This window comes from Halichoeres trimaculatus, unplaced genomic scaffold (assembly GCF_033239565.1).
Source record: "Halichoeres trimaculatus isolate MK-OKI-2021-1 unplaced genomic scaffold, fHalTri1.1 fHalTri1_scaffold_7, whole genome shotgun sequence".
In the NCBI taxonomy this organism is placed as follows: Eukaryota; Metazoa; Chordata; class Actinopteri; order Labriformes; family Labridae; genus Halichoeres; species Halichoeres trimaculatus.
The window spans coordinates 9,889,470-9,914,927 of NW_027437185.1; positions in this window are offsets into that span (position 1 = coordinate 9,889,470).

The following is a 25,458-nucleotide window of genomic DNA, read 5'->3' on the forward strand; positions in this document are numbered from 1 at the left end:
ATTCATAGTGTAAAAGCTAGGTAATGTTACGTCCCTGTTGTTGATACTTTGCACTTTTAAAAGGTCATATATACTTTTGTTTTGAAAGCAGAACACAGGATTTTTAATTTCTTATCTTAATTTTTATTAATCATCGCCCGATAATCTTTCTTTTTGGATTGGCTTCACAAACTATCATCACAGCAGGAGCAGGGAAAAGGCTGCAGCACTATGGTTGAGCTAACACTAATGTTACAAAGTTACAGCCCTGAACCTTTGCCTGATGAAAATCTAGGACCAAAGTGTTTCCAATACATGCAGGGTTATGGTAATATTTTGATTTCTCACAACCCTTGCACATGTCCCATAAAGTAGATGTCCATCCATCCATCCATCCATCCATCCATCCATCCATCCATCCATCCATCCATCCATCCATCTTCTTCCGCTTATCCGGGGACGGGTCGCGGGGGCAGCAGCCTAAGCAGGGAAGCCCAGACATCCTTCTCCCTAGCCACTTCATCCAGCTCTTCTGGGGGGATCCCAAGACGTTCCCAGGCCAGCCGAGAGATGTAGTCTCTCCAGCGTGTCCTGGGTCTGCTCCGGGGTCTTCTCCAGGTGGGACGTGCCCTGAACACCTCACCAGGGAGGCGTCCAGGAGGCATCCCCCGCAGATGCCCGAGCCACCTCATCTGGCTCCTCTCAACTCGGAGGAGCAGCGGCTCTACTCCGAGTTCCTCCCGGATAGCTGAGTTTCTCACCCTATCTCTAAGGGAGAGCCCGGCCACCCTACGGGGGAAGCTCATTTCGGCCGCGACCTTGTCCTTTCGGTCACTACCCAAAGCTCATGACCATAGGTGAGGGTGGGAACGAAGATCGCCCGGTAAACAGAGAGCTTCACCTTGTGGCTCAGCTCTCTCTTCACCACGACAGACCTGTGCAGAATCCACATTACTGCAGACGCTGCACCTATCCGCTTGTCGACCTCTCGCTCCATCCTTCCCTCACTCGTGAACAAGACCCCGAGATACTTAAACTCCTCCACTTGGGGCAGGATCTCATCCCCGACCCGGAGAGGGCACTCCACCCTTTACCGGCTGAGGACCATGGACTCCGATTCATCCAAGCCGCTTCACACTGGGCTGCGAACCGCTCCAGAGAGAGTTGAAGGTCACAGCTTGTTGAAGCCAACAGGACCACATCATCTGCAAAAAGCAGTGATCCAATCCTGAGGTCACCAAACCAGACCCCCTCGACACCCTGGCTGCGCCTAGAAATTCTGTCCATTAAAGTTATGAACAGAATCGGTGACAAAGGGCAGCCCTGGCGGAGTCCAACCCTCACTGGAAACGAGTCTGACTTACTGCCAGCAATGCGGACCAAGCTCTGGCACCAGTCGTACAGGGAACGGACGGCTCGTAACAAGCAGCCCGACACCCCATACTCCCGGAGAACCCCCCACAGGACTCCCCGAGGGACACGGTCCAATGCCTTCTCCAAGTCCACAAAACACATGTGAACAGGTTGGGAAAACTCCCATGCACCCTCGAGGAAAGTAGATGTTTATTTTATTAAATAATAATAATAATAATGATAATAATGATAATAATAATAATAATAATAATAATGAAATTGCACATTTATAAAGACTGGTTGCTAAATCTGAAAGGAGCTGGATTACCCGAACCAATTAATTCTGTCAGAAACCCGGCTGATTATGAAGCCTCCTTTCATTTCTGGTGACCATAAACTGTTTGAAAACACGACACAAGTGTGATTCACAAGACTATCAGCATTTGAGCTTGAGGCAGACCCCTTTGAAATTTATCAGAGAAAACAGTTTGATATGTCAAACATTGTGACAGCTGTCTTCGATAAATCTCATTTCTGAGCTCAGACTGAGGGCTGAGACTTCTCCGGTACTTTAAAAGTTTAGGCTCTGAAGCTGGTTCAGGAATAAAATGAAGCGGGGGAAATTAAACACATTTCAGTATCAGGTAGAAGATTTATAAGCTTGTTTGAAAGCCTGATCTTTGATGTATTATTGCACCTATGGTAACTAAATTAAAAAGTATACCTGTGCCAGTGTCTGCATGCTAAAATATTAGAGCCTGTCAACCTGAACATTACTCAGATTGACTTTTGCCGGTCCCTTGGTACAAATTCTTCATGGCACCTGAGAAAACAAGTGACTGAACAGAGCAATACTCATTTCCAGAGCACTCAGAGTGAGTAGATGGACACGTTGTGGGTTGCACTTCTGTCCCTTTCCATGGGATGTATTCTGATCCCTGCAACATGCTCAGTGTGAAATAATATGAGTCACGATCATTGTCGTAGAGGAAAAACCCTCAACTTAATAAGCAACTCAATAAGCAACTTAGGCACTGTTTACATGACTTTTTTTTCCCCTTAAAGTGATACATCGGGATGGAACAAGTTGGGTCCTATCACAAGGTTTAGGGCAGAAATTACCCCTACAGCAGTGTTTTTGTGCAGCAGAAGCCCAGAGCGCTCGCACCAAACACCCCCTCCCTGCTCCTCTGCCGGTTTCCTCTGCACTAAGATGGGGCCATTCTTTACTTGACCAAAAACACAAATAAATGGACTCCCACCGAAAAAATCTGATATCAGTCTGCATTCACGCTTTACTTAGAGAATTTTCAGTACGTTACTTTCACACAAAAACACCGCTAAATAAGGCTCTAGTTCTCATCGTGGCGTAAAACGGCGCTACCTCCGCTCCAGAGCCACAGCTGGCTACGAGGCGCTCGCCGCTTAGTGTATCAGTCCGCGCGTGGCGTGCCAGATATAAACAAACGCAGGTAGTCTGCCAGGACGAAGAGACACGATGAGAACTAGAGCCTTATTTAGCTGTGTTTTTGTGTGAAAGTACGCGCTGAAAATTCTCTAAATAAAGCGTGAATGCAGACCGATATCAGATTTTTTTGGTGGGAGTCTGTTTATTTGTGTTTTTGGTCAAGTAAAATATGGCCCCGTCTGAGTGCAGAGGAAACCGGCAGAGGAGCAGGGAGGGGGTGTTTGGTGCGAGTGCTCTGGGCTTCTGCTGCACAAAAACACTGCTGTAGGGGTAATTTCTGCCCTAAACCTTGTGATAGGACCCAACTTGTTCCATCCCGGAGTATCACTTTAAGCACAAAAACACAGAGAAAAAAACTACATTAACACAAAAATGCTGAGGGACTGAAAACGCCGTAGTAAGCATGCCAGGCCTGTAGTTGGCGCTACAACTGTCTTGTCCAGAAGCAGCTTGGGGTAGATCTCCAGTGAAGTAGAGTTGGGCTGATCATCTAGTGTATTGGCGAATGCTAAGAGCAGAAGTGGAGCAACAGATGCTCATTTTGTTGAAAGACAGTCAGCAGATTCAGCATCACAAGCAGAATGTGGTAGTCAGTGACAATATGCTAATGCGAAAGTTGAGCATGACGTCAACTTTTTTACTGAAAAACTCCAGCTTGCTGTTTACACTGCAACAGTGGTAGCAGCTTTCAGAAAAAAATCCACTCTGGAGGCCGTTTTCAAAAGTTTTCATTTTAGGCGGGCTAAAGCGCTATTATCTTGTAAAGGAGCGGACAAAACGCAACAATGCTTTTGTATCTCATCTTAAAACTGTTGTCATGTAAGCGACCCCTCGATTAGCGGGTAACGTGAATACCTTAATTCTTCATTTAGCTTTGGTCTCTCTCCCTCCCCTTACTAAATACATGATGCGGTTTGGTCCACTGTTCTCTGGGTGAGTTTAAAAGATTGATCAAGATGCAGTCAAGAGAGCCCAGTTCACTGATGCTGCAGCACCACGTCTCCCCAAAGAAATCCAAACCAGGGTAACAAAAAGAAAAGGCACAAAGGAGAGAACAGGAGTGCCAGCCAAAGAAAGTGCTCTTTGTTGGATTCTTCAGAAAAGAAAGGTAAGCACACCTCACACACCTCACAGTGAAAAAAGTCGATTTGGGAGCAACACTGAGCTTCTTTCCCAGTGACTGACATGTTTGATACTCACAGATTCACTTCATTCTGTAGATTACTCTGATATAAACTGAGCTCGACACTACCTGAAAATAAAACACGCCGATGAACACTCAAAAAAGAGGACTCTGTAAAAGTCTTTAAAATGAGGTCACCAATGCTCAGTACAGCGTAAAAAGAATTTATCCAATCATTTTGGGACTTCCGTGGTGAGGTCAACGTAATGATTGTTATGGGGCCAAGAGTGCTCTGTTGTGTTTTTCAGGAAGAGGGTGCTGTTGAGAGTGGTTATCTCTAAGAGACTAGAATCGTTTATCATTGAATTCAATCCTTTACCAATATTTGAGTTAAGTTAAAGTGAAATAAAGATAAACAAGGCTGCAATGCTGCTTTCTTTCCCATAAGAGACCGACTTCCTAGAAGTATAAACAAGCTCTGGGTGGGTGATGTTCCTTTTGCTCTGTGGAGGTCTTTGTGTTTTCTGTTCGTCAGAAGATTGGAAAGAAAAAAAAATCAAGCATCACATAAGACGGGATCAAAGTCAGTGTCTCAGAGCTGCCGATTGATGTAGATGGAAAAAATTCAGAGTTGGCTTTTAACACAGACAACCTGCGACTCTGCATCCCATTAGCCTGGTCATGTGACAGGGTATGAAGTGTTTGCAGGCACATTTTCAAGCACTCTTGCTGTCAAATAATAAAGCAAGAGAACTAGCTCTGCCAAGACTTCCTGTTTGAAATTATTTACTCCATGACTCACCTAAAAGCTTATCAGGCCTCACCATGGAGCTGCACCACAGGGTCTATAGTGTGACTCAGCCCCACTTGGTGTACCCTAAGAGGAGCATGACAGGGCTGATTGTCATGCGTCATCAGCCTGTTCTTTGAAATAATGATAGTAATTACAGAAGTTCACAGAAGCCAGCTTTGTATTTTAAGCTGGGAAAGGCAGTGATGTGGTTTCACTTTATCTCTGAGAAATGTAAGATTCAAAAGTTTCTTTTGTTGGATTCACCTTCTCTCCAACTCTTGCTCTCTGCTTCATGACTCTATAGGGGAACTAATCTGAATGCTGAATATCCTTAATATGAATATGACCTCAGAGCATTGTTGACTGAATAAAAAAATCTTTACATATCCGTGCCCGTGTGGATGCCAAACACAAGGACAGAGTAATTTATGTAAATCTGAAAGCTATGGAGTTCAAACATTCACCAGTAGAAGTAAACTCAGGAAAGCACTCCGCTTTGATCTCATGATCCAGACTCAAATAATGTTAAAGAGCCAGAGACAGGAAGCAAGCCACAAACCATGAAGTGCAGTCCACACAATAAAGAGTGGGAAACAGGAAGACTAGCTCAGAAATCCAAAACACTAACTGCTCAGGAGTTTGGCATTGGCAGAGGAGATTTGGCAAATTTTTAATGGGCGCAACCTTCAAACCCAACTCTGCTGCAAACAAACAAACAAACAAATTAAAACTTCTTACAAATATAGCTCCTTTTAAAAGGTAAATAAACAAACGGTATAAGAGTGGTAATAGATTTATTGTGGGGAAGCATTTAACAAAGAAATAATCAACAAACACAAGTTCTTGATCACAAGAAGATGATCTGTGACCCTGTCGTATCAACCAGGTGTTTTTCTCCAGGGATTTTACCAGTGTTCTCTCAATGCTCGTTTTAAAGAAAAGTAAACTTGCTGGGGATCGATAAAGCCTCCGGATCAGAACAGAACAACTGAGAAGGTGCTTCCGTGGAGGGTCATACTTCAAGTTCACTGATTGGCTGGTTTCACTGTCAATCAAAAAGGGATTGGGTCTCAGACAGATCATCCAATCATCATCCAGAAGCCCAGCGTCCAGGCCAGCCCACTGCCTCATAGACCCTCAGAGATGCTGAGTGTCCAATGGGTGGGACAAAGCCCAGCGTTTATCCAATGACTGTCCAGTTCCCACAGTGGAACAACCCATGCTATGCTTACCCACTGAAGTCAGAAGACACTCAGCGTCCAACTGTGTCAAAACGCTGAGACACTGCAGGGATGAATGAGAAGGAGGTGGAGCCAGTTACCTGTGATAGGAGCTGATTCTGAATAAAAGATGAAGGAATTCTAGCTCATATTTTGTCAATAAAATGTACACACAGCAGAACATATCACCACTTTTTTTTGAGGACATTTTAGGGGAAGCTGAGCTTAGTCTTAGAGCTATTGCCACAGGTCAGCACCGTGCACTGAGGAGGTGATCTATGCCAGCTCTAGTAAGTCCTCTTATTTCCTCAGGGAGCACCACAGTGTGTCTCAGCTACATCCCAGAAACGCCACCCACCACGTCCCGCTCTGCTGGAGTTGTGCTTCTAGTCCAGTTTTGACAGAGTTTTTGCCCATAGCAAGGTGTACGCAAGACAAGACAAGAATTGGAAAAGAAGTTGGCATGTGAATGGTGGATATCATCTTCTTAATTTCAAACAACATGTACAGGCCATCAACTGTACTCAAGATCATATAGTTTAAAAATTCTCATTGATAATTGATGTATTGATAACAGTGCTGTGTGGTGAGGTTCATGGCTGGTAAGGCACTGACAACAGCTAGATTTTCAGATTTATAAACCAAACAGAGTGGCTGAATTGATTAGCAGCACATTAAAAACTGTTAAAAAATGTATATCAGCAGTCTTTTCTCACACATAAGTAGAGTAAATATTTGTTCATAAGGAGAGCTGCATTTCCAGAGGTTTAAAAAGCTTTTTTTTTTTTTTTTTGCCACTGCAATGTCTTACTTATTCACTGATTAAATACTGAGTGGTTTGCAAAAAAACAAATTTGAAGTTATATGATAAGTTGACAAAAACTATGTTCATATTTTAAGCTACATTATTATAATGCTCTACTGATTTAAATGTACACCGTTTAATGTAAGTTGGTTAAATTGAAAAGAGTGGGTTGTCTTTTGACTTGATGTTTGAAGCAGACCCAGCACCAGTATTCCTTTATGAACTAGGTCCTGTTTCACTTGTTAGTCCAGTTCAGAGACACCTTTTAAGGTTATATGATGTCATCCATGTTTGGCTTTTATTTTTGGCTTTTTATTCTGGAATTGCAGCTAGCTACGTCTCTGCATGGAAGACTGGCAGCAACGTGAACCTGTGTGCTCACCTACGCCCCCTTCAGTGAGGCAGAGTACTGTCTGCCTCACGTTATGCTTTTTTAACTGTGGTTTTATCCAATCAGCAAAACTAAATCTGTAACACAGATATGTAATACTTTAGTCTGACTATGGAAAACTAGAGTGTATATCAAAAGTGACTGATAACATCGTATCAGAGTCGTAGGGAGACAGAAACATATATTTGAATAGGAAATATGCAAATTAGGCAATTTTGACCATTAAATTATGGAGTTAATGGAGTCAACACTACAAATCAATTGAGAGCACAAACTGGAGAACTAACACACACAAAAAAATGATTAAATCAACAATTGTTTTTTTTTTAATCTCTTCATGATAACAGGCAAGGCTCTGTCTCACCTGTTTCTCTTGACTGCTCATCCCTGATTAATAACAGCTACAAAACTTCCACATCCATACTACAGTCAGTGTTGACTACAACAAGACTTTTAGCTGTTAACTTTGCCATCAGGTTAGTTAACTTAAGCAGTCGTTTGTCCACAGAAAGACACGGTAACCTGCTGTTAAAATGTTTCTATCTGTGTTGAGTCTCAAACACAGTCATGACTTTTAACAAGGCATGTGATTGTTTTGGAAATGAATGGAGATCAGCTCAAAACAAATCTTTTTTGTTCAAGACAACTTTTTACCCGATACAACTCAATGAGGTAAGGTATATCAACAGTTACATAGCCCTGTTGTTTGAAAAATGACAACAAGCAAACTTTCTAAGTTTGTACCATACCTCACTCTTCATTTTATTGAGTTTGAACAGACCACTGCAGAATAACTGCTGACTGTGGGTTGGAATGAACATTATCACAAACAGCTTCGCTTGTGTTTTAGCCTTTAGCTCAGGTTGTATCACTCTCCTGTTCAGCTTTCCTCTGCTCTTCTGTCCTTTTTCTGTCTGACAGTTAGGCTCCAGTGTCCACCATCAATACAAAATGAATCATAAAACCCGTTTTCAGCAGAGAAAAACACAAATCGCTGATCGCTCTTCTCACTGCTAAATTTGGTCAGCCGCCGTGGTGTCATAAAGACTTAGATGTGCAGGAAACTAAAAGTTGCATTTAGGAATAACCTATATTGGCAATGATAATGTCATTTTAAAGTGTGAATTACAATCAGATATATATCTAGAAGGGAGACTTTTCAATATCACTTAGTTATTCACCACATCCCCTTTAATTGCAACTAAGGACGCGGTCACACTGGCCAATCGTGCCGTGCTTAGGCATGCTTCAGCCGTAAAGCATGTTTGGAATGGCCAGTGTGACCGCAACTGTACCGTGCTCAAGCACGATTCCCTTCCGTGCTTCGGCACGCTTCGAAGAGGTGGGCTTCAGCACGGTTTACTTCATGCACGAGCACAAGCACGCGGACAGCACGTGCGATCCATTACGTATAATCACCGCGAGCGCATCTCTCGACGATCATTTTAAACAAAGCAGGGGTGTTAGAGGGCTGTGTCGGGGCTAAAACAACTTAATATAAGTCCAAAAGTCTCTAAAGTTGTAGCAGTGCTCTCTGTGTCTCATTGTGCTGACTCTGAGATCGCGCTTCATGTAAACAAATGCTTCACGATGACGTAGGCGGGCTGTGCGCGTGTCTGATACCCGCTAAAGTCTGGTTCATAATGGGGTAGTGTGACCGCAGGCCGTACTCTCCAGCTGGGGATCGGCGCTGCAGGGGGGCAATCGTGCTTAGGCACAGTACGTTTTGGATGGCCAGTGTGACCGCGTCCTAAATCTATCACCTTGGGCCCCATTTGCTGTATGTTAGACTGCATACAAAGTTGGCTTAAAACCTCTCCATGAAAGAAAAGCCCAAATATTTAAAGAAAACCATTAGTTCTGTCATGATTTTTTGCAAAAATTGACTTTTAACTTGTCATTTAGTGCTGGAGACAGTTTGTGTGATTTCAAAACAGACTTCTCGCTGCATGTTTTTCAGTAGAAGGAGATGGAAATGCATCATTTATATTCAAACACAGTCACAGTCCATAGCCATTAAAGTTATTTTTTTCTTTCACAAATCGATTTGAGATGAAGAGCAATCTTATAAATATAAAAGAACGCAAAAACAAAGAAAAGCAGTATGATAAATAATGTTTTCAGTCGCTTTGTGGCAAAAATTAATTGGGAGCACTTCTTCTCACCTGTAAATTTATTCAGCCTCAAGTTTAAATCATTATTGTTGGATGGTCTGTTGAACACCTTGTGCAAATTGCTGCTTGGCATAAAAGTTGGCCTGTTAAGTTATGTCTTTTGTTCTTCCAAAAGCCAAGGAAGACAGAAATATATTAGCAATGTATTCTGGGTTAATCACGCCATGACCAGGCTGACAACAAATTAAAACCGTCTCTGGGTTTTTAATTTGTTATGAAATTGAAAAACATCAATGGATATTTAGAAACAGGGGACTCGACTGGAATTTCTAAAATATAACTGACACTGTTGTATAAGCTCTGTTATAAACAACTGGAACTGAAGTCCATCAATGCTTCAGTCCATCTGTTCATCCAAGGGCGAGCAGCAATAACCGATAGTAAAGACAGTCTCAACATCTCTCTCTGAGCGATGTTTCCAGCTCCTCCTGGAGGATCAAAAAGCGTTTAAGGTAAGTTGACAGATGTGAACCATTCAGCAGCCTCTATATCTACTCAGCACTCTTTTTAAGTTGAACACTAAGTAATGAAACATGAAACTTAAGTTAATTTAACTCAACATCTTAAGTAGTTACGATTATCATCGAAAATGATTCTAATAAATGTCTTTAATCAAATAAACCTGATGCTTATTTGTTACAAATTAAAATATTAAGTAAAATTAAAATAATGTTGCACATCACTGTAAAACATAATAAGTTGACCTTACTCAAAACTGAAAGATGTGATAACAATAAATTCGCCTTATGAATTACGTAATTGTAATAACAATAATGAAAGAATATAATCAGATTTGAATAGCTAAATTTAAATTTAAAGTACAGCTGGGTCTCATATCCACAGCGTTTTCTCCTCACTCATGGTTACAAATGCCATCACAACAAAAATCAGCTCTAACTTTATGACTTTAGTAACTGTGAGTGAGGAGGGAAGGCTGTAGATATGAGACCCTGCTGTACATTGAGATACTGTTCTCCAGGGGGCACAGGTTGTCTGTACACCACAGCACTGACTGGTGGTCTGTGTTTCATGACACAGGACCTTGTACCTATTGACTTTTGCCGTGCGCAACCAATGGTTAATATAGCGAAAAAAGGAATGTTTCACTGGATTATCATGCTATTTAGGCCAGTTTAGAAAAAGTAAAAAAAAAAAAAAAAAAAAAAAATATATATATATATATATATATATATATATATATATATATATATATATATATATATATATATATATATATATATATATATTCGACATTTGAGTAAATTGAACTTACTAACAAATTTGAAGTTTTCATAGCTTAATCCAATTGAGTAATTTGAACTATGGGGTTTACAGTGAGCCATCAGAGGTTACTTACAGCAGCTTTAATCTGCATTCTCATCCTTTTGGTCTCTAAAAAAAGCCGAGCAGGTTGATTTGAACTCAGATCATGTGGTAAAAAGTGAGCTCTGCCATCTGGCACCTTTGCCTGCGCTATGGTTCAGTAGATTTGCTGTATCATTGCTGAAACTGAGCCTATCTGCCCGCTGATCATGATCTCTTTGACCCCAGAGATGCTGAAGCTCCATCTCTGGAGGCAGTAACTCCCTTGCTCCCAAAGATTTCACCATTTTCCTGAGAACAACAGCTTTCTCAGACTGGGCTGCCTCTTTTTCTGATTTCCCCCTCGGCTGCAGACTGTGCTGGCTGGAGGTCACAGTTTAATGAATGTAACAGACAACTTCCACAAAAATCAGGGTTTCTAATCTCAGGTCCCCAAAACGACCAATTTCCTTCCCCTGGGTCGTGCCTCAAGTTCCTGTCTACAAACATTACAAACAGAATCATGAAAAGGAAAAACCCCGACAGAGACCAACATTAGCTGCAAAAGTGCTTGACTTTGTGCCAAGAACAAGGTCCCAGCTTCATCTTGGTTATATTGGGACCTGCTGGCTTTAGGCAATCGTACTTCATACTGGTACACCCCCACGGCCGTGCATGGCCCCAGATTCACCAAGAAGCTGTGAATTGCTCATGGACATAGTGGAAGAGGTGCCTCGTTAAGATGGTGATTCCTGAAGGGCAAAATAAAAGAATCATAAAAATGCTGAAAAACAGAGCGCTCACATTCAGAAAGCTTCTGCAGGTTTATTTAAAAGAAGGGTTGAGACTATTTATCACTCAGCAGGAAGGCTTGAGAAGACAACTTAATAAACCCCCTTAAAGCATCATCTGCAGGTAATTAGATTTTGTTAGGACTAAATCTATTCAAACTTCAGCTCATCTACCTGATAAGAATGTTATTTCATCAGATTTGATCTGCTGCAGTCCTTTTTCATAATTCAAGTTTCAATTTTAACTTCTGGTGAGATTTTCCAGAGGTTTGATCATCCTGATCAGTTTCACCCGAGTCTTGTTGGTCACACTAGTTGAGTGCCTTCAGTGTATTAAGCGTTTCTGTGCTTTTACTTTTGTTTCTGTTTGTTGTAAACTTTCCTGTGTTCCTGTTTTCTGGGTGTTTTTTCTCCCTCAGCTGGACTCCATTGTTCTCTTCTTCTTTTTTTCTTTTTTAAATTGGATGGACTCTGTTAGAGAGTTATTACTTTATATTTGGTCTATTCATTTGTTGTGCTTTTGTAAAATACATCTCTCTTTCAGTTTGCAAATTCATCCAATTTCCCGTACTGTGTACCAAACTGTGACATTTACACAAAAGATTGGTTGTTGTTTTTTTCTTATAATAAGGGCTGATGCAACAAACTAGTTTTGAAAATAACTCTTTTAAAAAAGAGGAAATAAAGTATATTACACCAAAGAAATTAATTAGTTGATGGTAGCAAGGGATGGGTCCCGGCTCTTAATTGTTACACTTACTTCCTCCACTTGTGTCTTGGTCCCCCCCACCGGGGATACATGAGGGAGGGATGAAGAGAAGAGGGGAAATAAGGAGATTTGTTACAACAGAAATGAGAAAAGCAACTAGAAAAGCTTCACTCAAAAGCTGAAAAAAAAAAAACTAAAAGAGAAAGATGCACAATTAACCGATAGAGTAGAATGGAATAGAGTAGAATGGAATAGGAATAGAATAGACTTTATTTATCCCTGAGGGGAAATTCAGGACTCACAGGAGCAATCAAGAAAACAAAAGTAAGAAAGTGTATAAAAAGTGCAAAAAGGTCCATGAGAAAATAGATGATGACAGCTTGTCCATCATTCTCCAGTAAGCCAGCCCTTCTCCTCACCTTGTGGGGAAACATCAGGCCTTGCACCGGTAAGCATTTACATGCTACAGGCTGCTAACAGCTGATCTCATATGTAAATAATGCAGCCATGGTTACATGTAGGATTTCCAGACAAACACAGGAGCAGAAATAGTTAAAATATCACTGACCAGTGATACCAGTTTGGTGTCCACGACCAACATACAAGCCAAACAATGTAATGATCCACTTCAAATGCAGAGATGATGAATAAGAGCCGATAGATTTACAAGAAACTAGCAAAGAAGAGAGAGCTGCTGCAACAGGCAGCCATAACCAACAGGGTGGCTCCTGGATAAAGTAAATCATAGAGATGAAACAATAAATTGATCCTCTGGATTTGTAAACTACAGCAGCACAGTGTTAAAAAAGACATTTTTAACCCTGTTTTTGGAAGATGCAGGGTAATGCAACACTTTTTTTGCTCAGCACAGGCTTACACCTCCACAACTCCATACGCAGCGTGTGGGGGAGAAGGAGGTGTTGACCTCATTTTACCGAGTACAGAGGTTCAAAGGGTGTCAAATGATTGGTCGCCCCATGCCTCCACCTCAGGTCAGCTTCACAGACAGCACATTCACACAGTGAGCTTTTCACAGTGATATGCAGTCGTAGCTCAGTAGTAGAAACTGGACTGCACACTGATTGCGGTCTCTCTGCTGCTGACCTGTCACTCTCTGTTTAGTGTAACACGCTGTCGGTTTAATTCCTGTAAGGAGAGGAGAAGAAGAAGAGTTCAGACTCTCCAAGCCTGTTCAAAGAACCACAGCACCAAAGCATGTGCAGAGTCTCCCTGCAGCCCCAGACCACAGCTGGCCTCTTCACAGTTCCAGGCTGAGCTGCAGGGGATCAATAAGCTGCAGGGAAGCCCCGAGTGGGGCTGTGAGGGCCCAGCAGTGTCCGTCTCACCCAGAACCATCTGTGGACTGGGATGAGGATGCAAAAACAGAAACAGCACCAACACTGTGGGGCATCACATTAAACTTATTTTGAACAAGTGAGTGTCTTCTTACAAGGTTTTAAACAGCACACTGGAGAGGGAACTCAAGTTTGTGTCAAGGAAAGTATAAAAAGCTGTTTTCTTTAATGGGAGATGTTTCTAAAGAAGACAAATCATTGTTACATACACCGTGACAAGAATGTAAAACGTTTGTAATAACAGCCTGAAGTTTTAAGACCTCTGAGCTCTAACCAGAGTGTATTCATGTCATAAGAATGGAAAGACTGCATCAACTTATTTACTCCATTTATTTTTTATCTGCATTAAATGTTTTGCAAAAATATTCCACTACAAGATAAGAGAAGCAACAGCACCAAGGTACACCTCAGAGTTTTGGCTCCCAGAGGATGGACAGGGACAAGAGGAGGACACTTTGCTCTGTAGTGACTGCTCACATAAAATCAGCCAACGTCAGATCGTCTTAGAAGATTCCCATGTTGTTGTAAACAACCAGAAAATGTCTCACTCTGATTCACAAGATGTGTCATCCTTACCTTCTCTGGCTTTAAAACAATTTCTGTAAAAAGTAAAGTAGTCCATTTCAGTCTGCATCATAGCAAAGGCCTTCTTGAGTCTGAATCGATGCTAAAGATCCTTCCTGATTTCTGAAGGCTTTAAAGGTAACCTTTTACTTCATTAGAGAATCAATATTTGTACACTTCAGGTGACTTCCATCAGCTCGTTGCTGTTTAGTTATTACAGAAATTATTTGATTTTTAAATTTCTTTGATTTTGCAAATACCATGGAAGTGAGGCTGACTTATTGATGTGTTACTGCTCTAAACCTTATTACTCATCATCAACAAATTGAAACAACACAAAAATCTTCGATCAGTCCCTTAATTTTTTGTATAATGTTTATTTATAAACAAAATATGAGCCCTCAGAAGATCTTCACAGCAGGTCCCACATGTTTGAGACTTGATTGTGTTGATATCAAAACAAGTTTTCAGTCAACTGTTGTCTTACAAAGAAATTTGCAAGTTAACATTAAGAAGGTTTGGTTATTTACTGTTATTGTGAAGATGATGTGATTTCAATATGAACTAATTTCAGCGCTGAAGGACAACATTATATCCACTCAAGGCTGATTTGTGCTTGATGTGTCCGCAGGGTCTGCCTGGATTCGTACAGATGAGTCATGTCCTTTTCATACCAATGCCCCCTTGCGTGGTCCCTTTTATGGTAAAATTTCCGCACACACTGGAAAATTTCTAACCTGTTGGACATAGAAGGGCGGACAAGATGGCAGAAGAACGGGATAGCCTAGTAGTTGAAATGCAGAAATACAGGCATCTGTATGACTATTTACACAGAGATCACCGTGATAACTGAATGGTAAATAATTCATGGCGTGAAATTGCGGCCGCTCTCGGCAGAGAAAAGGAATCGGTTAAAAGAATCTGGAAAAATCTCTGCATGAACAAAGGCAAACCTCTTCAACTCTCATTTAGTACTCTGGTAGACGTACGTTTGTGATACACCGCCCCCTGTATTTTCGGAAATGGACACCAACACACACCGCACGCAATATTAAAAAACTTGGAAGCCTCACACGCTCTCTCACACGTGTCTCATGCGTCTGATTGCCGTGCGTCACGTTTGTGTAGAAACCATAACACAGCCCTTAATCTCTATTAATCTATCACTTTGCGGACTGCTCCACGACCAAGTTGTGTGTTAGCTCTCTACTGTAATCTCTAAATAATATCCAAGTTTTATCGTCACCTTAATTTTTTTGGCCTCTTGTTTTGATTTCCTATTCAAATTTGAACTAATATAATTCACACTGTTGTGAAAAGACAGTCTACTTCAGGAGGGCTTCCCAGTGGGATAAAACTTACACTGTGTTCCTTTAGAAAGACTACCTTCATTCAGCAATGTGTTGATATTATGTATCCGTGTATCTCTGTTTTGTACCATCTGTTGTAGCCGTTCTGCTGCTAGTACCGTAGTGTGAGTCAGTTTGTAGAAGCATTAATGGTTGTGAAGTAAGGACAGATTCACCTCCTGCAACCAATGTTCCTGAACCTGCTTTCAAATTAGAATAGAATAGAATAGAATAGAATAGAATAGAATAAAATGTACTATATTAATCCCTGAAGGGACATTTATAGTCGCAGCAGTGATACAAGAAAGTGCATTGTGCAAAAAGATGTTTCAAGATGTTTTCATAAAAGAATTTAATGGGTATCAGGTAGAAAATAAAAAAATCTTTTTATGTTGTCTGATGACTTAAAAGGCATATTGCAGGTTAAAAACAACTGTGAAGAAATTGATAGGAAAATGACTTAAAAACAACATCCTGAAAGAAATTGCTAAATTAATAAACCACAGGGTCTCCTGGAGACGTTTTTGCACGGGTTTTTGCACTTCCACATTAAAAACCGGCATTTAAACGTGATGTCACTTTGGGTAGTCCCGCTGCTTCTTCCTCTGTTTAACATTAATAAACATGGATCAGACTGTCACTCCTGTCAATGAAGAGGAAGAAAATCTGTATTCCTATCCATGTGATGGTCCATAGGGTTATAATTATGAGCATGTTAGGAAAGCTGGAGACCAGGGACAGAGCAGAATAAGAAGGAATAACGGCTGTAGGAGAGCAGTGGAGTTGTGGTGTGAGGAGAACCAGAGGAGGACGGAGCAGGTTTCCCGGTGAGTGAGCGCTGTTAGCTAGTGATATGTTAGCCTAATGCTGTATTCACATCAACTTATTTAAAGTTTGAAATCAGATACACTGACTTTAAAAAGAAGCAGTATGTGTGGCAACACACTTTGAGCCGTCAGGATGAAGGCCATAGAGAGAGACAGAGAGGTCTATCAGAGGTTTATCCACTGATCTAGAGTCAGAAAACCAAGACTTAGCTACGGTGCTTTGCAATATGTACTTTAAGATTGTATAATCTGGTGGTAAACTAAACCAGAGCAAGTTAACAATTGGCTTAAACTGAAACCTGTCAGATCAGAAGAATGGGGACGGACCTGGCGGGATTTGCCTTGATGCCATATGTGAAAATGATGTTGAAGTAGTACAGAACCCAGCACTTCCTCTTTTTTATTCCAGTTTTCTCCATGTTTTGGCTTTTCGATCAGAGGTCTAAGGAAAAGAACATGGGGTGATGACCATGGAGTGAGGCCTAACCAGAGACTTTTGAAGGTTACTTTCAGAATCTTTCTCTCCTTAGCAGTCAACCCTCTACTGTTGCATAAAAATATCTTCCCTGAGTTAAAAACCTGTGCTGTACATGCTGTATTTTAAGCGTAGTGAGGTATAAAAAAGGCTGTCAAATAAAAATAATACTTTGCTGATCACGAATGATGTAAACAAGCCAATGCGTTTTGGCAGTACACTGCTGTACGCACAACCCACAGAGCACATTAACACCTAACTGCCAGCTTTTTCTGATAAATGTGCTTTGTTATGTGTAAACAAATGTTTGCTTTGGTGATAACATTTAAAGCCACTCAAACTATCTACAAATCTGACAGCTGAGTGTTAGTGCAGAGTGGAGGCCTGCCAGTGCTCTCTGTGATTGGTAATGTTTGTTTACAGTCAATATTCTAATGTCGCACAATTTATGTAATTTATTGGTGTTAAAGTGCTTCTCATAGCGTCTTTTAGTTCTGTTTAAGCCAAGTCTGTAGTCCTTGGCTGAGGTTTGACAGAAGCACAATAGCTGAATGGAGGCAAATGACTGGATGACGCCTCTCACCAGCTCATTAAATCACAGCGGCAGCTCATGTCATGTTGAGCTCTGCTATCGAATAACCCTGCAGATCTCTCCAGATATTGACCAGAGAAGCTTGGGCACTGCACCCTCTCCTCCAGTTAGCTGCCGCCTCTCCCAACTTATTTTGTGTGTCTCATCTACTTTTGATGTTTTCCTTCAGCAGTGCATCAACCACTCAATAAAACATCCCCATCTGAGGATACGCTGAGATTTATTGGTCCACATGGCCGTCTCTGGGAAGGAGGTTGAAATGGAGAGACCTCTGAATGTCAATTGACAGGATCTCTCTCTCTCACACACACGGATTTTCACCATCCATATTTTCACATCCTCAAATACACACACATACTCTGCCCTACTGTCACTCATTCATACACTGCAAAAGCTGAAATCTATGCAAGTATTTATGTCTTATTCTTGGAAAAAAGAGTGTATAAACATGAGATCTACAGTTCTACAGTTTCACTAAACAGACACTTTTGTCCAAAGCGACGCACAACACAGGTAGTTTAGACAGAAGGGGAAACCTTAGTTAGTGTGACAACAGTGCTACAAGTTGGCTGCAGGTGCTGCCATCAAGTGCGAGAAGATTTTTTTTTTCATGTAAAATAATGTGTCCATAACTAACCACAATTAATCGCTTGAAAAAATATAGTTTAACCTTCAACAATAATGATAATCAGCGCTAAATATTCACCAAGAGCTGGGTCTGAGACCTTCTGATTCATTGTACCCCTGAGGACAAAGAGGAGAAGGCCCAGATTAAGTGCTTTAGTGTTCCCTGAACAGATGAGTCTTCAGACATCTCTTAAAGTAGAAAGGGACTCTGTGGATCGTATAGAGTTAAGTAATTCTTTTCACCATTTGGGCACAACAGAGAAGAAGAGTCTGGCTAGAGATTCAGAGCCGCGCTGGGCTGGGAGCACCAGGCGTCTTTCACAAGCAGAGAGTAGTGGGCGAAAAGGATTGTAGACCTGGATGGGGGACCCCGGGTAGGCAGGATCCAATTTTGTCAGTGTTTTGTAAGTAGAGATGGGTACCAAATTAGGTACTTTCATAGGTACCGACCAAATTCTATAAAAAGCACCGGGTACCAATTCATGAAAAATCAAAAGGCACCATGTTTAGGTACCTAAATGCATCCTTGTGAGTGTGGGGGCGTGGAAGAGAACACAGCATTTGAAGGTTATACAGTGAATATTGAATATGTTAAATTGAAAAATAAATTACATTTTATTATTCAAGAAATTTATATTTTTTACCACAGAAACATAAAAAAAGTACCGAAAATTGGTACCATTGAGTACAGATACCAATTGCCAGGGACCAGGCATTGGTACCGTATTGTTTCAGTTGTGAAAGGTACCCATCTCTAATTGTAAGCCAGAATAAGAGCTTCGAATTTGATTGGACATGAATGGTATTCACTGACAAGTCCAGAAAAATGTTTTAATTCAAAGTATTGAAAGACAAATGGTGCCTGACTTGCTTGCATGTATAAGAAACAAATCTATCGGTGGGTGATGAAAAATTTGTCCGACATTTGAAACAATTAAAGATTTGTTTTTATTATTTCTTATGTAGGCCTCATTTTTTTCTTTTAAAACCTTGAAACGAGACGTTTGTTCTGCTCATATTAAGTTTATCAAGACGTTTATAAGACGCTTGCTTAGTTTTGAGTTTGTGCAGTGTAGCTTGTCACTACCATATGCACACACACACACACACACACACACACACACACACACACACACACACACACACACACACACACACACACACACACACAAATTGGCACAGTATTTCAAGCAGTTAAAGGTGCTAGCACTTACATTCTAATCTATGTCCAACCACCAGCGGCAATTTACCTTAATGTCAGCAGCAACATTTTCCCCGCCAGGCGCTGAGACACATTGTACATGAATGACACGAGTGAATAAAGGGCCTCATTGTGCGCTTGTGCCCTTTGCAGTAATCCATTCTCCAATGAACAGTGGTTTTAATTAGTTGCGAGAGCCCAGAGAGAAACTTAGGGGTTGAAGGAGAGGGGAGGGGGACGTCTCTGAGTGTTTGTCAATTTACAGACACAGACACAGACAGTGACTTGAAACAAAGCCTCAGCTGCACACGCATGTTCCTATCTGCTCATGCACACTCATACCCAACACACACACACACACACACACTGATAGCCTTTAACATGTGAGCACATGTACATGCTGGACATTAACAAGCACGATGTATTCAATGCAAATAAAAGCTGCTTTAACAGAGTGTCGTCATCAGGTATGTCTGTGGTGGTCTCTTAGTGAGTTCCTAACACAATACTCCAGATTCTTATTGGTCTTTGGGGATTGGAGTATGGCATCAGGAAAGTACCAATTTGAGGACGCATAGAAACTAATCAGCGTCCATAAAGACCACTTTCCACGCGCTCGCCGTCTCTCTTTGCGCTCTCACTGTCACGCTCTGTGAACTCGCGGTGTCCATCTACATGCTTACTATCACACTTTCTGCTCTCAACTTCATTCGTTCTGGCACCCAGGAGTGGGCATTGAATGGACAGCCCCTCTATACCTCCTTCATTCTGATTGGTCACATTACATGCCTACTGTTTTCGGGTCAGAGGAAATCTGACACAGCGTCAGGCGACTTATCATGGTGGCTGGAGCTTCCGTAAGTTAGGATCAGGATGTCTGAGAAAAAAAGGTAAACTGAGGAACAGACAGCTTTACAACAGTAGCTACTTTGAAAGTTGCATTGAGGAAAAAGTTATGGGTAGTAAAAAAAAAAAAAAAAAAAAAAAAAAACTAACAGCAACACAACCCTTCATATAGTATAAAACAACTTTAATTTTCTTACTACATATGTTGGTTCAAGTAGTAATGCCCCTGAAGAAACAGGTAAATGAAAATATTTGTTTATCTTTCTCTTTTTCTGGAATTGTTGGAGGTGCTTTGAAGAAAGTGGGCAAAGGGCCACAGAGTCGGAGCTGAAACTCATCAAATATATTTCCAGTCCAGCTCCGCTCTGTCACACGACTGGATCAAACAGGTTTTCATTCAAGTCAATCTGTCAATTTACACTGGATCTGCTCTGTTGGGGTGCGACTGCGTGGCTGGTTAGGCAGGTTGCAGTTAATAAGCAGTCATCCTAATGTTGCTGGACACTGGAGCACTGCAGACTTATCTGGTCTATTTGAGGCATCAGGACTGAACCAGAGTCATGACCTCTGTACATGAAAAGCTCAACCAAGACAACATTTTTTCCCTCACTCAATTGCCAAAGACTGATGGTTAAATGAATCAATACCTCATAGATAAAAAAAAAAAAAAAAGTTTCCCACTCAATAAGCCCGAGCCCTCTGCTCCAACCCTTTTTAGTCTCACTCACGCTACTTCCACATGCTCCTGAAACATTTGCTCATAGGTTTCCTCTCACTTTGATTTTTTTTTTTTTTGTGTGTGTGTGCACGAATCCTATCTCTAATTGGAAAAATAAAAAAAAGTGAGTTGACCAATAATGTCTCTGCTCTGTCAGTGCATTAGTTCCATGCTTCACTCGATCTAAACAGTTGCTCTTTAACTGTGTTTACCCATTACTGCCCTCTCAAAATTCACAAATTTTGGAACTATAAACTATACAATAATAAAATTGTATTTGGCACAACATTTCAAAACCCTTATTCGAAAAAAGTTGGGCAAGTATTCATTTTATTTTTTACTAATAAACATTATTTTGCTGTTTCTAAATAATTTAAACCATGTATTGTACTTTAACTGAGCAAGGACAATTATCAAAAAAGAGAACTAAAAATATCATTGTTTTATTAAAAAATAACCTTAAAAAATACAGTAACGCTTGTTGTTGATGCCAGCAACATGCTTCAAAACATTTGAAAAAAGAGGCATTTTTAACCAATGTGTTGCATCACCTCCTCTCTTAAAACACTGCAGAATTGAGGAGATGTGTTTCTGAAATCTGGTGAAAAGTAAAATATCCTATTCTTTCCTGATACAGGATTTTAGCTGCTCAACAGTTCTGGGTCTATACTGACACTTTTTTTTTGTTTAATGATGTGCCAAATGTGTTTTTTACTTGGTGACAAGTCAGGACTGCAGGTGGATCATCTGAGTGCTTTAACCTTTCTGCTATGGAGTCTGTGTTTAGAGTGTGGTTTGGCATCTTGCTAAAGTAAGTTCAGTCGTTCTTGAAAAGGTATTATCTGGGTGGCAGCAAATGTTACTCTGACACCTGTATTTAATATTCAGAACTGATGTGGCCTTCTCAAGTGTGAAAGCTCCTCATGCCACAGACAAACATCTCTGTACCATCACAGACTTCACTCCAGATTTCTCTGAATCTTTTAAAGATACTCTGCACTGTACATGATGGGGTCTGTGCAGTTTTCCCTGTGTGGAAAATGTTATAAAACTGTTGTCCTGTTTGCTTTTAAAGACTCTCACAAAGTGGTGAAACTCCTCCTGTCTTCCCCTCTTAGACCCAGTCTCTTGAGTATCCTTTTTATACCCACTCACGCTGCTGACCTTTTGCAAATTGATCTAATTAGTTGGAAAATGATCCTCCAGGTGTTTTTAAGCATGACTTTTTCAGTGATTTGTTGTCCCTGTCCCTAATATTTCAAACATGTTGGGAGCGTCAAAGTAAAATTGTAGTTTCTGTGTCAGTGAAATGTTTTAATAAATTATAATATGCAACCAAATTTGTTTTATCAGTGTTTTTTCAGCACTATTGCCAGGCAACTAAGATGAATGCTGTTGTGTTGTTTTTTTTCCAGTATGAGTTTGGCTTTTATTCAGACTTAAACAGTGCAGATAAAACATTTACCCAGGACATGAGTTGTAAAATCTCGAACAGGACTAAATCTCAACACTGGTATGAATGGCCTCAATATGGAGCCGTATACGTTTGAACACATCACCCTAATTCATTCCTGCAACTTAAGAGCTCTGACCTACAAACCAAATATATTCAGAAAAACCTGGAGCGCTGGATACTCCTTTACATTTTCCCCACTCACCCACTGGTGCAGATGAATGTTTTCATAAGCTTTCTCTGTCTGTTTCACCTTTTTAAAATCTCATTTAATCTGTTTGAACTTTCTGAAATCAGAATTTATCTACCAGGCAAAAAGACTGTGCTTCACACTCAAAATGTTACAGCTCCACCAATCTGGTGTTGGACTGAGATTTCCAGATTTAAGAGATCACCTACGGGCAGCTCGGCTTGAATAAAAGATGGCATGATAAGTGAACCTACAGGAACATGGTGGCTGAACGTTACATAAGACATACCTCTGCCAAGAGATACTCTATAACTAGCTTTTCTTGGAGCTTCAAAAAGAAAACTATGATTAAATATTAACTTTCAAACTTGAGGAAAGACAAAAGTGCAAGGTGCTGCTGGAGCTGGGTCACATACACACTAGGGATGCACCGATCTGGTCCTGGTTTCGAGTATCGGTGCAGACCCAGCCTCTCAAAGCTGGATCGGGTACTGGAGGGAAAGGATTGGTCCAAACTTGACACTAAGGCTAAACTATGATTTGGTCTACATGGTATAAAATTGTACAATCAAATAGTCATTTCTGTGAATTCTGAAGCATTTTTTTTTTTTTTTTTTTAACCAAACTGCTGTTAAATATTTAAACACTTATAGTTTAAGTAAATATTAACTTCAGTAATTCCATACATACTAATTTTTGTCATTCACCCAAGATATTACCAGTCTTATCCCACAGTAGAGCATGCAGGTTATTATTTAACACTGGTATCTGATCAGGATCTGTATCAGTCGATACCCAAAGCCCAGTATCTGTATCGGTAACGGGACCAGAAAAGCTGGATCGGTGCATCCCCAATATGGTCCCCAATGGTCTCAGAAAAGTTTTAAGTAGAGCTTAAAAAATGGGAGTTAGCCAAAAGAAAAAAAAAAAAAAAACATTGAGGAAGCAATTTGTTGCAAACGACAAACTGAAATAGGCTGCTCATCAGCAGTCTGAAAAGTCCACAGCACAAAAAAACGCAAAAAACCTACAAAATTATGAATCAAAGTTTCAATAAAGAAGTCAGTGATGAGGAGCTCCACTGTTCTTGTTGATCACTTCAAAAATGGTTCAGCATGCTTGATGAAAGTGTTTCCAGGAGGATAATGGGAACGTTGCTCCAAGTGGTGATGATAGCTTCAGGGAGGGCATCTACTGTTTGGAACTGATGGTCATTTGTTGTGCATTTTTGATCAGGGGAACCGGCAGGACGGTCCCAAAGAGTGAGCTTATTCCTCTGGAAGAAGTCCTTTGTAAGGAGGCCATCGTGAACTGCAGCGTTGTCCTGTTAGAAAACCCAGTCATTACCACACAGAGCAGGGCCCTTAGTCATAAAGGAGACTCTCTGCATGATCTTGACATAGCTAGCCGCTGTTTGAAGCCCCTGCACGAACTGAAGCCCCATTGTTCCAGTGAAAGAAACAGCCCCTAGATCATGATGGCCCTCCACTGTGCTGCATTGAAAAAATCTCCAGTGAGATCTCCTCGTCATGTCAGTAACACTGGAAGCCATCAGGACCATCAAGGTTACATTTTTTCTCACCAGAAAACAAAACTGTCTTCCGTCTTTCAGTTTCCCAAAGTCAAAAAAGGCAATTTTGTGGCGCTGAAAGAGATGGGGGCCTTTGGAGTGGTTTTCAGTTCTTCAAGCCCTTCTCTCTTGCTGTCTGATGGTTGTTGGGCTGCAGTCAGCATCAGTAAGGGCCTTCATCTGGTCCATGGATCGTTGTCTTGACTGACAGCCAATCGGATTCTCCAGCTCAGAGCCAGTGAAATTTTTTGGGTCCACCACTTGACTTTTTGTTCCATAACCCAGGTTCTTCAAAGAAATTTAGAATGACTGTCTTACTGTGTCCAACCTCAGCACAATGCGTGTTGTGAGAGGCAGTGCTTATGCAGCTCAACAATTTGACCAGGTTTAAAGAAAGAAAGCTTTTTTTCTTTTGCCATCAGGAGGTCATGACTGTGTGAAAACCTGAAAGAAAATGACATGAAGTCCACATTATCGTGAAGATTTTGTCTGTCAAAGAGTGTGTTTTCTTAACCTTTGATCAGCCTGTTTCTGTTAAATTGTCATTTCCAAAAAATTGCTGACTCATTTCTTTCATTTTGTCTCTTCCATCCCTTCTCTTTGCATTTTGATCAGCTACTTAAAATCTTCTTAAGATCCAACAGTATAAAATAAATATTTGAGCAATTTTTCAACTGGTCTTAAAGTTTTGATCAGGTGTGCACAGGTAAAGACTATGGAGCTCAGATGTGGTTTAAAAAAAACTGTTGAGTCCTCTAAAATCCAAACTTTACGAAGCTTCTCAGTATCTTAGATAAAATACAGCCTGTACATTTTTTTTAGCTTCCTCTCTTTTTTGGTCTTCTTTGGAGATCTCTGCTGTTGAGAGAGTGCTCCCACTGGAGAGGTGACTGACCCTGTCAGTGGAGGTGGGCTGTGAAACTGCAAGTGATAACCATGAGTCATAGTGAAACGCATCCATGGATCAGATTGTTTAACAAAGTCCTAGAATTCAAGTTCCTCTCTATCAGGGGGTAGGATTTCAGAAACCTCAGCACAGCAGATCTGTACTACCCCTGGTACTGTTTGAGTGTCTCTAGTGAAGAGCTGATACTATGTTTTATTTATCAGTGCATGGCAGTCTCTGAGCCTACATCACTGCACCCTGTAGGGGTCAGTCAGTTCATATAAAATGAAGTCTCAACAGAAAAGGAGACACTTGGGTACTTGTAAACTTCTGGAGTGTTTTCTTCTTTCTTTAAATCACCTAAAATGCAGACTCATAGTCATAATTACCCACTGAAAATCTAAGTTGCAACTTTAACTTTAGGACTAAATAGCTTTTTGTAAAATAATAAAAGAAAATGTTATTATGGATTCAGCGGTGTGTGTGTGTGTGTGTGTGTGTGTGTGTGTGTGTGTGTGTGTGTGTGTGTGTGTGTGTGTTACTAGCACTGGGTTGGACCCCCTTTTGCCTTCAGAATTGCCCTAACCCTTCCTGGCATCGATTCAACAAGGTACTGGAAACATTCCTCAGAGAGTTTGGTCCATATTGACATGATAGCATCACACAGTTGCTGCAGATTTGTCGGCTGAACATCCAT